The sequence below is a fragment of the Sabethes cyaneus genome, chromosome 3 (assembly GCF_943734655.1).
Source record: "Sabethes cyaneus chromosome 3, idSabCyanKW18_F2, whole genome shotgun sequence".
NCBI classification, from domain to species: Eukaryota; Metazoa; Arthropoda; class Insecta; order Diptera; family Culicidae; genus Sabethes; species Sabethes cyaneus.
This window is the reverse complement of record NC_071355.1, coordinates 167,638,502-167,650,649: the sequence shown is the minus strand read 5'-3', so window position 1 is coordinate 167,650,649 and position 12,148 is coordinate 167,638,502.

Below are 12,148 nucleotides of genomic sequence, written 5' to 3'. Positions count from 1 at the left end.
CTATGTATACACTGCAGGGACATTTTCGCAAACCGCACTCTTCGATGCATCATATTGGAAAAAAGTCAACAGCAACAAATTGAATTGGCGAATCTACGTTCTGAAATATTGAGATTGGGTGAACTTGTGCAGTCTCTACAGCAAAATGTGACCGATAATCTATCCGTTATCATGGGCAATATCGATGCGCTTCAGAAAATTGATAAAACTGATCCATCTGACACGGTCCGAATGGTTCAGTCATTACAAAACAGCATTGCTGATAACCATACTACTATAATGGACAAAATTGATAATCTGCCGCACGCTGGGCCCACTAATGCTATTCCCGCTGGCAACTCATTCAGAACTCCAATATCATCCAATCGTTGGCCATCATTGGCTGGTAAGCGACGCAGAGGCTCAAACGGTCAATCGATCTCTATAGCTGCTCAAAGGGATCCTGTTGTACGTGGAACAAAAGATTTGAATTTTTGCGAGGCTTTCGTCTCTAACATCATATGTGATATTCGCCCGCCCAAGTTTTGGTTATACATTGCCGGATTGAACCCGAAAACTACAACCGAGGATGTTAAGCAGCTTGTACGCCATTGCTTGGAAATTGGTGACGACGTCGAAGCTTTTAAACTGGTTCCTAAAGATGCAGTTATCTCCACATATTCTAATGTATCCTTCAAAATCGGTTTGGACGCATCTCTCAAAGAACTGGCTCTCCAACCTTCTTCCTGGCCGACAAATTTACAATTTCGGGAGTTCACTGACTATGGTCGTAGGAGGCCTATTCCTTCGTGAAACCGGTATGCACCTCAGAAAAGCAATACGGGGGGTCTCCGCCGCTTTGTCACACCGATTGACGCCTCCACCGCTGTTAGCCATCCCGACAATGTGATTGAAAGCGGACGAGAGATCTCCCAGCTTGCTTGTTCAGGCAAGTACCCTAACAATACAGAACATGCGCCTCCCTTTGATCAATCCCCACGTTCCAGCTGCCGCACGTCTCTATCTAAATTAGGCCAAAATCAGTCGACTTCTCTTCAGTGCCTGGGACGCCAACAAGAAAGCACTATGGAAGACCTCGATCCGCTCGTAGCAGTCCAACATAATGTAATCGACCTCCATCAAAGCCGTCCCAGTCCTGCTTGCGATTCTGGATTCGAGGTCTTCCACCGCGACTTCTGCGGCAAGTATGATGATTCTCATAGCCAACTGTCTTCTGATGCTCGCACAGTTTCTAGTACCACGGACCGGAGTTACATCTACTACCAAAACCAACCTTACAGTAATTCATCGGCTAATCCTTACCAACTTCCTGATGCGGCTAAGGATGATCTAAATAAGCTTCGAGTTTTCTATCAAAACACAAGAGGGCTCCGGACTAAAATCGACGATGTCTATTTGGCTGTTTTGGAAAACGACTACGATATTTACGTGTTGACGGAAACTTGGCTGGACAGTCGCCTTAATTCGCTGCAACTATTCGGCGATGAGTACACCGTCTTCCGCAACGATCGCAACGTAAACAACAGCATACATTCGCGTGGAGGTGGCGTACTAATAGCTGTTTCGACGTCTTTTGCTAGTTACCAAATCGTCGAATTAGTTCCGGTAAGTCTCGAAACGCTTCTGGTTAAAATAGTTGTTGGAACCAAAAACATGTTTATTGCGGCCGTGTATATTCCACCTGAAAAACGGTCCGACTGCAGTGTCATACAGGACCAATTGAATGTATTCGAGTCTGCATCTGCCAGAATGGGAGCTAGCGATACTTTACTAGTTTTGGGTGACTTCAACCAACCTGGTCTAGCATGGAGAACGTCAGTACGAGGGTATGCAACTGCTGACCCACTTGAATCGTCATTTACTTCCACTAGTCGTTTGTTACTTGACGGTACTGCGTTTTTGGGACTCAGACAACTAAACGCTATTTGCAATCATCAGTCACGCTGTCTGGATCTTGTGTTTGTAAATGAGGATTGTTGCTCTACTTGCCACGTTTCTGAAGCACCGGAAACTGTCGTTGTTCCTGATTCATTCCATCCCGCTCTCTGTGTGGAACTAACTACTCGTCGACCTGTACAATTCCTGGACATACACGATTCAAACCAACTTGATTATCGTAAAGCGAACATTGAATTGTTACGTGACCTTTTATCACAAACTGACTGGAGTGCGCTTGAGCACCTTACTGAAGTTGATGACGCCGTGGCTTTCTACGACCAGATGATACGTGAATGCATAAGCATCACTGTACCTCCTCGCTTACCCCCGCGAAAGCCTCTATGGTCCAACGGTAAGCTTCGTCGAATGAAAAGAGCTAGAGCGAAGGCCCTCCGTGCATACACCTCACGTCGCTGTCCGATCATGAAGCACAACTTTACCATTGCCAGTAACAAGTATCGTCGCTACAACAGGTTCCTTTACAACCGTTATGTCTGTCACGTTCAGGACAATTTGCGTCGGAAACCGAATAAGTTTTGGAGTTTTGTTAACACCAAGAGGAAAGAAAGCGGACTTCCTTCGACTATGTCTCTTAACGGTGTTAATGCTTCCTCGGCTGCTGAGAAGTGCAATATATTTGCGCAACACTTTTCAAGCGTATTCAACTGCGACTCGATCACTGCTACGCAGATAGAGCAGGCTCTATTCGACGTTCCCTCTGCTGTACTTGAAATGGACAGTTTTTGCATATATGAACAGACTGTAATGTCTGCTGTTAGTAATCTGAAGCCGTCCTTTTCGCCCGGGCCTGGTGTAATTCCACCAGCACTGATGAAAAAATGTTCAGATATCTTGGCAGCTCCGTTAACATTTTTATTCAACCTGTCTCTCCAACAGCAAAGGTTCCCTAGTGCTTGGAAAAAATCCTGTATGTTTCCGGTGTTCAAAAAAGGTGATAAATATAATGTCGCAAATTACAGAGGAATAACTTCGTTGTGTACGGAGTCTAAGGTCTTCGAAACTATCGTGAATACGACATTATTTGCTGCCTGTCGTAATTATATCAGTACAGTGCAACACGGGTTTTTTCGGGGACGTGCAGTGGAAACTAACCTCGTTAACTTCGTTTCTTTTTGCATCAAAAGTATAAGTTCCAAAGCGCAGGTTGACACAATATATACTGACCTAAAAGCCGCCTTCGACACTGTCAACCACAAAATACTTCTGAGCAAGCTGAAGAGACTAGGTTGTACTGAGAGGATCTGTAACTGGTTAGAATCATATCTTGTTGATAGGAAGCTCTACGTACGGATTGGAAATAGCCAGTCTGTTACATTTACGAATCAGTCAGGAGTACCGCAGGGTAGTAACCTGGGTCCTCTGTTATTCTCAATATTCGTAAATGATGCAGCGCTGATTCTTGATCGAGTCGGACGACAGTTTTTTGCTGACGATTTGAAGATATATGTCGTTATCCGGCAAATGGAAGATTGCGTAGAGCTGCAGAATTCCTTAAATATATTTAGCGACTGGTGTGAGAGGAATCGGCTGTCATTAAGTGTACAAAAATGTTTCGTCATCAGCTACCATCGTACAAAACATGTTATCCAATTTGATTACAATATTTCCGGCACCAAACTCAGCAGAGTGCAACAGGTGAAAGATCTAGGTGTGATACTAGATGAGAAACTAACTTTCAGGCCACAAATCTCAACGACTATCGAAAAAGCAAGCCGTCAACTAGGATTTATCTTTAAAATTGCTCGCGAGTTTAACGACCCGCTATGCTTCAAAGCTCTGTATTGTTCGCTAGTCCGTTCGAAACTAGAATTTGCCAGTATTGTTTGGTGCCCGTATCAGGAAATTTGGATTGAGAGGCTAGAAAGCATTCAGCGCAAATTTCTTCGTTACGCCTTGCGCAATCTTCATTGGAACGATCCTCACAATCTGCCCACCTATGAAGATCGTTGTCGCTTATTGGGCCTCAAGACCTTAGACCAACGTCGACGTGCTGCACAAGCTGTGTTCATAGTCAAACTGATAACTGCCGAGTACGATGCTCCAGATCTTCTAGCACACATCGGATTCTACGCCCCTTCTAGAGTATTACGGCCGCGAACCATGCTTCAGGTAGAATTTCAGTCAACCCAGTATGCAGCCTTCTCACCAATCGCATCAATGGTCCGTCAGTTCAATCAGTTTGCTGACCTATTCAATTTTAACGAGAGCTCATCCGTATATCGCCGCAGACTACTAGATAGCAGTATATTGTAGCATGTCTTTTTATGTAGCTTTTTAGTAATGACAACATAATCCTACTGTAAGCTGTATGTGAAGTGATATAATATTATGTAATGCATTATAAAAGATGGTGGGGTTTTTATGCACATTCGAGGAAGGTTCTATTATGACCACCTCGAGTGAGCTTTTCCCCACCCCCGTCATACTTCATGTAGACCTATGAAGGTCAGATGAAAAGAACAAAAATAAAATAAAATAAAATAAAATAAAATCAACAATTTTATTATAATATGTTCACTGACCATCTTACCCACACTAGCAGTTGTCCATTTCACCCCATCATTATACATTTTTTTAAAGCGTTCACAATTTTTCATACGCAAATGAAATTACGTATTATTTCAATGCAGACGTTACTTGAAAAGGTGTTAAATCGAAATACTTTATGCTATGGGCAACATTTTGGAATTAAACCACTCAAAAAGCTTAATTCCGATGGAAAAAAAGTTACATCCAAACGCAGAATCATGTCCAGTTTTTAGTTTTTCTGTACTTTATCAAAATTGGAAAGTTCTAAATGATGATTGAAACGTTCAGACATCATGAGAAAGCAAGATGGTTGGATGCCCATCAAAACATTTACGAATTTTAATGCTTAACTGGTAGAATCAACCACCTGTCCGTCTTACCCACCCTGTTCGTCTTACCCACAGTTCCCCTATGTCATAAAAATGCTTATATTTTTAATAATTTGTGTTGGATAGGACGGGAATAGGCAATTACGACGATGTAGCAACATACTCTATATAACTATTTTCTCAAGACAGTAAGTAATCTACTGTTTTCATTAAAAGAGCGTCAAAACCACCTGTTCTTCCACTAGAACTAGGCCATAAGCCTATAAGAAAAAATAGAAGCAATCGCTTAATGGGCCGAAAATACCCCCCGTGTCCTATATGTATTTTGATGATATCAATGATACAGCCAAGCAATTTTAACATATATCATTGTTAAAATTGCTTGGCTGTTTTGCAATTTTTGAGAAATCTAAATTTTTGCAAATACCTTACTGCCTTGTTCATACGGTCAAATAAACATTGATATCACTACTGATCCCTCCTGCCTAGTCTTGTCCATCATTGTTGAAAGAAATTAATCTAAGTATAATGCTTGACTATTGAATCTAGTATTGGGCGATACCGTATCGATTCCCGCGATGTTGATACTCGAAGGCCGATATTTCGATATATTTAATAAATCGATACTTTGATCCCGATACTGTATTGATAAAGCGGGATACGCAGCTGAAAAAATATGGATTAAAAAAAGGCAATAAATGTCCAAGATTTTTAGGGTTTTTGTCTCGTGCTGTTTTCTTTACAGTTATGTACTAAGCTTAATTCTCAGATATACTTTATTAGAATTGACTCTTATGCAAAACCTTGAACAATGTCACTTACATGTTTAATGCTTATTGAACAGTACCCAGCTAGCATTTTCATATGTATGAAAACTTGTTTTAATCCACCTAGTGGTGAAAGGAACCTTTGTTATACGGTCTTACTTGCTATTTGATATAGAAATCGACACGTCTTCGGAACATAATTCATCTATTGGTTAACGATGCATGGTGCGTCGGTTTACATAAAATTTTTGGAAATTGAATAAGTTCACGAAATTTGAATAAAATAGGAGCACTTATAAATTTTAATAGATTCTTTTTTCAAGAAATTGCTGAGTAAGTTGTTCCTAATATGAGTAAGTGCAAGTAAAAGTATGTTGTAAAAGGAAATAATATTCTTTAACATATACATTGCGTAGTAAAAGTCTTTTAAATGCCATATTGTTATAAAGTTACAAATCATGGTTTAACTAACGTATATTCTTCAATAAACTTGTTATGAGCAAAATGTTAGAATTATTCAATGCATTAATACTTTAATTTGTTAGGAAAATAGATCAGCATAAGCCGACATCACAGAAACGAAGCAAGCAGCATGTGAAGTCCGCAATTGATCTCAACTGGAACTTTTTCTCGTTTCTTCATATGGAAAAATGGGTCTGTATGCAGCGGAATTATCAGCAAATGTAAAAGATTTAAAATGTACCCGTCTGTTGGTAGTCAAGTAATTCGAGGTCAAAATTGGGGTATTTTTTATAATCAAAGTTCAACAGTTCCTAAACAAGCAAACATAGAGCTATACTATATTCAGCAAAGTTGTGTATTTTTACTATTTGTTCAACTTTGTAATATATGAACCAGTCATACAACAATTACAAGAAGAGCTGAAGTAGAAACACTGATTTTACAAATTCATTTACAATAAATAAAATTTTTCCATCTTCGCTGAAGAGATAGAAGGTTGCTGTCTTCACCAAAATTTCTTGTAATAAAATGCTCTAAAACTTTGCAGAACACATCAATGCGTAATATTAAAACTGAAGACAAATGATTTTTTTATTTCACTTTTAGGGGGATTAATCAAAATTTAAATTCTACCAGACGATAAAGCTTTCAATTTCAAGAAACTCTTCCAAAGGTTCGATAAACCTAAGACCAAATTTTCCCAGGCAAAACTATAGTGCGCACGTTTTTTTTGGTTTTGGGCTATTGTGCGCGCGAGTAAACCGTGTTACAAAAGTTGGCGCGAGTGTTCGAGGGTTAATATCTTTTGACCGGCAAAACCAATTCTTATGAAATATCGCAGATACATTCGCAGTGTCAAAACCTTTCGTTTGATACTAAAATATTTGAAACTTGATACATTATCTTAGTCAAAATTATTATAAATTATTGTTAATTTTGATGTGTTGTACACGATTGTCCATAACTTTCAAATTTAGCGTCCAATCAAAAAACAAATCAATGGTGATCTATTAGGCTATATTGCCTCTCAAATGAGACTAATAGCACAAAAATCGGTTAAGCCATCTCTGAGAAACAGGCGATAATTATTACCTTGTCAAAACAGGTTTTTTAAGGTTAACTTTTAAACTACTTGTCTGTTCTCAATAAAACTACTTGACAATTTTTATATTATAGCAAAAGCTTTCATTTGGTACTAAGATCATTGAAATCGGTTGTCTAGTTCCGGAGAAAATCGTGTCTGGTAGTTTTCACATTTTTACTCATAACTTTTAAACAAAAAGTCGGATCATGAAACAACACAATAGTGATACACTAGGCAATAGTACCTTTCAAACAAAAGTAAAATCGAACGAATCGGTTCAGCCATCTCCGAGAAACAGGCGATAGAAAATGAAGCGCACACACACACATACATACATACACACATACACACAGACATTGCTCAATTCGTCGAACCTTATCGATTGGTATATGTGACTCGGCCCTCCGGGCCTCAGATCAACTTTGTGTTTTTCGACCAATTTTTAAACCTTTGTTATAGTATAACAAAGATAAAACCCGATTTAATCCACCTAGTGGTGAAAGGAACCTTTGTTATACGGTCTTACTTGCTATTTGAGATAGAAACCGACACGTCTGCGGAGTATAATCCATCTATTGGTTAACGTTGAGTAGTGCGTTGGTTTACATAAAATTTTTGAAAATTGAATACGTTTACAAAATTTGAACAAAATATGACCACTTATAAATTTTGATAGATCCTTTTTTCATGAAATTGCTGAATAAGGATAAGTAAGTTGTTAATAATTTGAGTAAGTGCAAGTAAAAGTAGGTTGTAAGAGCAAATATTATTCTTTAACATATGCATTGCGTAGTAAAGGCCTAGTTTATATATTTTTGAACTATGCATAATTTCCTGTAATGCCTATTTGATTCACACCAATAAAGTTTTCTAGAATAAATTTCATCAATTTTTATTAACCTTCGGTTACTCACGCTGCTGTATTTTGTATAACACGTGTAGGTTTTTGAACGCCATACTGTTATAAAGTTACAAATCGTTGTGTAACTAACGTATATTCTTCAATAAACTTGTTATGAGCAAAATGTCATAATTATTCAATGCATTAATACTTTAAATTGTTGGGAAAATTGATCAGCATAAACTGACATCACAGAAATGAAGCAATCAGCATATGAGATGTACCGGAATTGGCCTGGAATTTTCTCTCGTTTCTTCATATGGAAAAATGGTGTCTGTATGCATCAAAACAATCAGCAATAATGTAAAATGTTTAAAATGTATCCGTCTGTTGATAGTCGAGTAATTCGGAGTCAAAATTAGGGTATTTTTTATAATCAAAGTTCTACAGTTCCTAAACAAGCAAACATAAAGGTATACTATATTCAGCAAAGTTGTGTATTTTTACTATTTGTGCAACTTTGTAATACATGAAAAAGTCATACAACAATTACGAAAAGAGCCAAAATAAAAAACTGATTTCACTAATTCATATATAATAAATAATATTTTTCTAGCTTCGCTGAAGAGATATGGGATTACTGTCTTCAGCAAAATTTCTTGTAATAATATACTCTAAAACTTTGCAGAATACATCAATGTGTTATATTGAAACTGAAGAAAAATAATTTTTTTATTCCACTTTTAGGGAGATTAATCAAAATTTAAATTGCACCAGACGATAGAACTTTCAATTTCAAGAAATTCTTCCAAAGGTTCCATAAACCTAAAACCAAGTTTTCCCAGTCAAAACTCTAGTGCGCATATTTTTTGGCTTTGGGCCATTGTGCGCGCGAATAACCGTATTACAAAAGTGGGCGCGAGTGTTGGAGGGTTAATATCTTTTGATCGGCAAAACCAATTCTACTGAAATTTTGCAGATATATTTGCAGCATTAAAATCTCTAATTTGATGTCAAAATAATTCAAACTAGATAAATCATCTTAGATGAAATGGTTATAAATTATTGTAAATTTCAATGTGTTGTATTCAATTGCTCATAACTTTCAAATTAAACGTCCAATCAAAAAACAAATCAATAGTGATCTATTAGGTTATGTTACCTTTCAAATGAGACTAATAGCGCCTAAATCGGTTTAGTCATCTCTAAGAAACAGGCGATAATTATTACCTTGTCAAAACAGGTTTTTTAAGTATAACTTTTAAACTACTCGTTTGTTTTCAATAAAATTTACCCGAAAAATTTAGCGTTAACAAGAGCTTTCATTCGATACCAAGATCGTTGAAATCGGTCACTTGGTTCCGGAGAAAATCGTGTCACGTAATTTTCACGTTTTTACTTATAACTTTTAAACGAAATGTCGGACCTCGAATAGTGATCAATAGTGATATACTAGGCAATAATACCTTTCAAACAAAAGTAATAGCGAACAAATCGGTTCAGCCATCTCCGAGAAACAGGCGATAGAAAAGTTGCGTCGCGCACATACACACACACACACATACACACATACACACACACACACAGACATTGCTCAGTTCGTCGAACCCTGTCGACTGGTATATGTGGCTCGGCCCTCCGGGCCTCGGATCGATTTCGTGTTTTTTGACCAATTTTTAAACCTTTGTTATAGTATAACAAAGGTAAAACCCGATTTAATCCACCTAGTGGTGAAAGGAACCTTTGTTATACGGTCTTCTTGCTATTTGAGATAGAAATCGACACGTCTTCGAAACATAATTCATCTATTGGTTAACGTTGCGTGGTGCGTTGGTTTTCATTAAATTTTTGGAAATTTAATAAGTTTACAAAATTTGAACAAAATAGCAGCACCTATAAATTTTGATAGATCCTTTTTTCATGAAAATACTGAGTAAGGGTAAGCTGGTTGTTTCTAATTTGAGTAAGTGCAAGTAAAAGCAAGTTATAAGAGGAAATATTATTCTTTAACATATACATTGCGTAGTAAAAGTCTAGTTCATAGGTTTTGAACTACGCATAAATTTCTGTAACGCCATTATTTTTGATTGACATCAATAAAGTTTTCTTGCATAAATTTCATCAATTTCTATTAACCTTCGATTACTCACGCTGTTGCATTTTGTACAACACGTGTAGGTTTTTGAATGCCATATTGTTATAAAGTTACAAATCTCTGCTTAACTAACGTATGTTCTTCAATTACCTTGTTATGAGCAAAATGTCATAATTATGCATTAATACTTTAAATTGTTGGGCAAATAGATCAGCATAAACTGACATCACAGAAACGAAGCAATCAGCATGTGAGTTGTACCGCGATTGGCCCTGGAAGTTTCTCTCGTTTCTTCATATGTAAAAATGGTGTCTGTATGCAGCAACACAATTAGCAAATATAAAATGTTTAAAATGTATCTGTTGGTAGTCGAGTCATTCGGGGTCAAAATTAAGGCTTTTTTTTAATCAAAGTCCTACAGTACCTAAACAAACAAACATAGAGGTATACTATATTAATCAAAGTTGTGTATTTTTACTATTTACACAATTTTGTAATACATGAAAAAGGAATGCAACAATTACAAAAAGAGCTAAAATAGAAAAAACTGATCTTACAAATTCATATACAATGAATAAGATTTTTCTCTCTTCGCTTAATAGATAGAAGGGTACTGTATTCAACAAAATTTCTTGTAATAATATGTTCTAAAACTTTGCAGAACACATCAATGTGTTATATTGAAACTGAAGAAAAATAATTTTTTTATTTCACTTATAGGGGGATTAATCAAAATTTAAATTGCACCAGACGATAGAACTTTCAATTTCAAGAAATTCTTCCGAAGGTTCCATAAACCTAAAACCAAGTTTTCCCAGTCAAAATTCTAATGCGCATGTCTTTTTGGCTTTGGACCATTGTGCGCACGAGTAACCGAATTACAAAAGTCGGCGCGAGTGTTGGAGGGTTAATATCTTTTGATCGGCAAAACCGATTCTTCTGAAATTTTGCAGATATATTTGTAGCATTAAAATCTCTAATTTGATGCCAAAATAATTCAAACTAGATAAATCATCTTAGATGAAATCGTTATAAATTATTGTAAATTTTAATGTGTTGTATTCAATTGATCATAACTCTCAAATTAAACGTCCAATCAAAAAACAAATCAATAGTGATCTATTAGGTTATGTTACCTGTCAAATGAGACTAATAGCGTCTAAATCGCTTTAGTCATTTCTAAGAAACAGGCGATAATTATTACCTTGTCAAAACAGGTTTTTTAAGCATAACTTTTAAACTGATTGTTTGTTTTCAATAAAATTTATCCGAAAAATTTAGTGTTAACAAGAGCTTTCATTCGATACCAAGATCGTTGAAATCGGTCGTTTGGGTACGGAGAAAATCGTGTCACGTAATTTTTACTTTTTTACTTATAACTTCTAAACGAAATGTCGGACCTCGAAACAATATGCTAGTGATATACTAGGCAATAATACCTTTCAAACAAAAGTAATAGCGAACAAATCGGTTCAGCCATCTCCGAGAAACAGGCGATAGAAAAGTTGCGCTCCGCACATACATACACACATACACACACACACACACACAGACATTGCTCAGTTCGTTGAACCCTGTCGATTGGTATATGTGGCTCGGCCCTCCGGGCCTCGGATCAATTTCGTGTTTTTCAACCAATTCCTAAACCTTTGTTATAGTATAACAAAGGTAAAAAGATAAAAATCAGCATTACGTACAGATATATATGCTAATAAATCGTATTTAAGGCGCAAAATTGGCATATCCGTACTATTTTGGAGGCGATATACGTGATTACGAATAATTTTGAGCGTTACGACTATATAAGTATTTATATACGACAATATCCGATTAAGCGCGAGTCGATCCGTTATGCTATACGATTTTGTGCTGAAAATCGTATGTATGTCAGTTATTATCATTATATAAGATAGAAAATCAACTTGGTCCCACTTTATCCAGCTTTAGTTACGATTTAGAATTTGTTAGGAGATATTTACGATAATTTTCGTACACTGATATACGAGTTTGTGCTAGCTGGGTAAGGGCATACGACACGCGATTTTCAACGATTCAGAACTGACCAGAGAGATCAGAGAGTAG